At 50.9% G+C, this 5,125-nt stretch overlaps 1 pseudogene across 1 annotated transcript; it reads right to left on the reverse strand.

Moving 5' to 3' along the window:
- Window positions 1-3,652: 3,652 nt before the first annotated feature.
- Window positions 3,653-4,584, reverse strand: LOC310920755 (olfactory receptor 14J1-like; annotated as a pseudogene). The gene has a single exon. The product of its transcript is annotated as an olfactory receptor 14J1-like (transcript).
- Between the last annotated feature and the right edge of the window lie 541 nt (window positions 4,585-5,125).

Genomic DNA, 5,125 nt, shown 5'->3' on the forward strand with positions numbered 1-5,125 from the left:
ATGGTCTCCTTGGATCTCATTGTCATGAAGGACCATGGGTTCCATGTGGCCCAAAGTGTCCCCATGGCCCCTTGGTTCCATAGGTTTTAGACTTGTCTTGGGTTTTGTAACTACAGAAGGGAGGGGGTAACTGCCTTCCCTGATAACAAGCCAGCTGTTAATACCGGGTTGAGCATTGTTTCTTATCTCTGTTCACTCTTCCACCACTCCCATGGAAATATCTTCTGTTAATGGACCATTAAAGCTCACTAATTACATGACACATTTCATCATCCTATTGTGAGATACTCCACCCAGGGAGAAGGAGCTGAACCATTTCCACCCAGATAAAAAGGAGCCACAAGTGTCACCAGGCACTCTGGTGTCCCCACGGGACTCCCAAAGGAAAACCAGACCCACTTCTGGACCCCTGGCTCCACAGGACCATCTCTGCATCCAACAGGACACATCTGCCACTCCAGGAGGGCTGACTTTGGACTGTTTCCAACACCCTGACCAACAGGGTGTCAGGTTGTATTTCTGACTCTGTCAGGGTTTTCTGGGATTCCTTGTTTCTTTGCTTACTCTTTTGTACGACAACATTTGTATTTTTAATATCCATAGTAAAGAACTGCTATACCTATTCCCAAAATCTTTGCCTGACAGCCTTTTATGTGCAAATTTATAAGAATTTGGAAAGGGGGAGGGAGGGCTTGCAATCCAAGGGAGAATCTAATCTTTCCTGGCAAATACCTGTGTATTCAAACCAAGACAATATTGTACCAATGGACTCCTGGGTTCTATGAGTTACCCTGCTTTTAGCAGTGGTTTCTTTGGTTCCAATAAGCCCCTTATTGTGCCTCAATGCACCCTTGGTTCCATGAGGATCTGGAGTAGCACAGAAGCTCCTTGGTTCCATGAGGCCCCACTGTGTCACAATGGACCCTCTATTCCAGGAGGCCCTACAGAGTCACAGTGGACCCTTGGGTCCATGAGGTTCCATCATGTCACAGTGGACTTTTCATTCCATGAGCTTTTGTACTGTCAACAACAGTTTCCTTGGTTCTGCAGGGTCACAATGGCCCCTTGATTCCATGAGCTTCTGGAGTGTGACACGGTCACCTTGATTCCATGAGGTTCTGCAGTGTCACAATAGAAACCCTTGTTCCATTAGGCCTCCAAGTTTCACAGTGTTTGATTCCATGAGGCACCACAATGTCCCAATGGACCCTTGGATCTCTGAAGTTCCATAGCATCCCAATGGTCACTGTGGTTCCATGAGTTTCCTTAGTGTCACAATGGTCTCCATGGTTCCATTGGGCCCTGCTTTGTCACAATGGTCCCCTGGGCTCCAATGAGGCTGCCAGGACAAACAGGTCTGGCTGTGTTGGCTTCCCAGGATCCACCTCACTCCTCTTCTGCCTTTGAAACACTTGGGCTCTGTGCTTTCCTTCCAGTGGAAAAGAACCATCCTACTTATCAACACAGAAATGGCCGAATGTGGGATTCCACCTCCAAAATTTTCTATATCCAAGGGTTATCTTCAAAAGGTTCCTTTCAGACAAAAGCTGCCAAGACAGAGAGGTCTGTCTGGCTTTGGCCTCTGGTGTCCACCTTTCATCTGCCCCTGAAACATCAGTGTTCCATGCTTTCCTTCCTATGATAAGAACTGCCCTTCTCCTCCAGGCGTTATTGTCCAAAATCGGTATTCTGACTCTAAAATTCCCTATATCCAGGGATAAATCCCAGACAAAATCTACCAGGACCATCTAATCTGGGTGCCCGTGGCCTCTGGTTGTGGAGATGTGGTTGCAGGATAAAGGTCTGGATGGCCTTACATTAGAGAACTCCTAGGCATGGGAAGTTCTGCATCAGACAACACCTAGGCAAGGTCAGCCTGGCTTTAAGCAACAAGTTATGCAATAAACAGGATGCCTACAGTCAGCAGAATAAGGGAGGATGAGAACAAAACTAGATAAAATGCAAATATAGCATTTAGATTGCCAACCAATCATGAATTTACATGTATGCCTAACTAATGAGCTGCTTAGAGAATGTATAAATGTGTGCACTAACACAAATGAAATTGGAAGCACCTATTCAATCACAATGGTTGTTGTGTCTTCCCTCCCGGCGGCAAACAGCAATAAATGGTGACCCTGAAGATGTGATTTATGAGCTAAAATGTGATCCCTGAGCTTCAAGGCTGCGGTTGCCAGGATAGGTCATGAGCCAGGGAAGCACTGAGCGTAAAGAGAGCTCAGCTGGAATTTACCAGGGTGACCCTACAGAGGAGACCTGCCGCCTGTGCTATGAGCCAGGGAAGCACTGCGGGACACTGCAGACAATTCCTGAAGCTCTTGGAGGGTGATCCTGCTCCCCATGGGATGTTCTCATGCTGCCAGCTCAGGAAGTGAAATGGGGAGTGGGGTCAGAGAGGAAAGAGCAAACAGGGATGGGATGTTTGCAGAGGAGGGGACAGGAATGGGTAGTAGGAAGAAATCTGGATGAGGAAAGAGGAAAGCAAGCAAAGGTGAAGCAAAGGAAATGCTCAGGGCAGTTTTGGAGTGGCTGCCAGGCAGCCTTGGCTCTAAGCAACAACGTCTGCAGTGGGACAGGAAACTCACAGCTCATGAGAACAAATTTTCTGTGTGACCTCAGAGGCCACAACAAATGTGAGGAGTTTCCCTCCTGTCCCCTAGCCCTTCCTAGCCCCAGGGACTGATGGCATTTGTGCTCCCTCAGGTTTATCTCCCCACACCCACACCACGGGGGTGCTCAGGCCTGCTCTGGGCAGTGCAAACAGGGGCTCCTGAGCCAGTGCTGCCCTGTCTGTGCCTGGAAGGATCCTGCACCTATGTGAGCTGGGGGAGAGGCCAGGGCTGCAGAGGAGGGATGTTGTTGGCAGGTGCATGAGGACACTCTGGGACGCTGCCCTGGGGTGTCCAGTGCAGTGGGGATGGATCAGCCCCTGCTCTGCTGCTCCTTCCCATCTCCCCCAGGGCCCTTGCAAAGCCCCAGCCATGCTGTTTGTCCCCAGCCTGCCCAGGGCCACCCTGGGGCTGCTCACGGGGCTTTTCTGTGCTGAGCATTGGCCTGGGCGTGTTCTGGAGAGAGCCTGGGCAAGGAGCCTGGAGCCCCCAGGCCCTGCCCTGAGGCGTCAGCGCTGCCCCAGCAGTGCCCATGGCCTGTCCCTGCTGCAGCCCCAGCACTGCCACCCCCAGCCCTGTGCCCGGCCCCGAGAGCCCTCAGGCCCTACAGCAACACCAGGGCCAGGAGGGCAGCGGGGCAGGGCCACGGCAGCAGCACTGGCAACACCAAGGGCTGCTGGTGCTGGGCACAGCTGCTGTGCCAGCCCTGATCCGCCCCCAGCTCTGCACACAGACATTGCTGCTGCAGTGACAGAGAAGGGAACAAAAGAGGGATCTCCACTGAAAACTTTGTGGAGAGATCCTTTTGTTTGCTTAAAACTTCCAAGTGTGCAGCCCCTCACTGAAACAGTCTGGGGCCACAGTAAAGTTGGAGATAATCAAAACAAGAAAGGGCACAATTAATGGCCTTGCTTTGTGAACATCATCGAAGACCAAACAAAGAAAAAACCCGATAACCAAACCAACAAGTTGTATCAAAGATGACTTTTATTACAAGTGATTTGCAGAAATTGGCCAGCAGTTTAGTGTTTCTGAAATCGTCCAGTGATCAGTGTCCACACTGCAGCCTTGAGCTCCTGGTTCCTCAGGCTGTAGATCAGGGGGTTCAGGGCTGGAGGCACCACCGAGTACAGAACTGACAGGGCCAGATCCAGGGATGGGGAGGACATGGAGGGGGCTTCAGGTAGGCAAAAAAGCCAGTGCTGAGGAACAGGGAAACCACAGCCAGGTGAGGGAGGCAGGTGGAAAAGGCTTTGTGCCGTCCCTGCTCAGAGGGGATCCTCAGCACAGCCCTGAAGATCTGCACATAGGAGAAAACAATGAACACAAAACAACCAAAACCTAAACAGGCACTAAGAGCAAGAATTCCAAGTTCCCTGAGTTTGGAGTATGAGCAGGAGAGCTTGAGGATATGTGGCATTTCACAGAAGAACTGGCCCAGGGCGTTGCCATGGCACAGGGGCAGGGAAAATGTATTGGCTGTGTGCAGCAGAGCATTGAGAAAGGCACTGGCCCAGGCAGCTGCTGCCATGTGGGCACAAGCTCTGCTGCCCAGGAGGGTCCCGTAGTGCAGGGGTTTGCAGATGGACACGTAGTGGTCATAGCACATGATGGTCAGCAGGGAATAGTCTCCTGACATGAAAAACACAAAAAGAAAGAGCTGAGCAGCACATCCTTCATAAGAGATGGTCATGGCGTCCCAGAGGGAATTGTGCATGGCTTTGGGGACAGTGGTGAGGATGGAGCCCAGGTCGGTGAGGGCCAGGTGGAGCAGGAAGAAGAACATGGGGCTGTGCAGGTGGTGGCCGCAGGCCACGGCGCTGATGACGAGGCCGTTGCCCAGAAGGGCAGCCAGGGAGATGCCCAGGAAGAGGCAGAAGTGCAGGAGCTGCAGCTGCCTCGTGTCTGCCAATGGCAGCAGGAGGAAGTGGCTGATGGAGCTGCTGTTGGACATTTCTTCACTCGGGGAATTGTGAACTGTTGAAAGAAGACATTGACAACCTGGGACAGATTTCCTTGAGTCAATCCTGTGCAATTATATTAGGAATCCCCTCCAAACTATTTCCTTTGCTTTGAGAAAAATTTGGTAAAAATTTTTTTTGAGTTCCTGTTTATGCTTCTGAGTTACTACCTCATTTTCAGCACTGGTTTCAGCCGAAACCCTGGGGAGCCAAGGGGGAAAACAGAGCCCTGTGCCCCAGTGCACTCAGACCTGCTGGTCCCCACAAAGGTACACTTTGCCAATTACACCTCCCTCTATTTCAGGGTGATTGAACTTAAAACTTTCTTGAAAAATAAAGTGGACTATATGTAAGCTGGATTTTCAAAATTAGTTTGTCTAAACTCTTCCTTCTTTTTTTCCTGTGCACCTGGAAAGGGACAGATACCAATGGTTGTTATGGCTCTCTGCTTCCAGGAGTTGTGCTTACTGGGAGCTGTTTCTCTCTATCCCAGCCTTGTCCCTTACAGGGTTCCCAGAGCTCAGTCCAGCCCCG

This window comes from Zosterops lateralis (genome assembly GCF_965231275.1).
Source record: "Zosterops lateralis genome assembly, chromosome: 31".
In the NCBI taxonomy this organism is placed as follows: Eukaryota; Metazoa; Chordata; class Aves; order Passeriformes; family Zosteropidae; genus Zosterops; species Zosterops lateralis.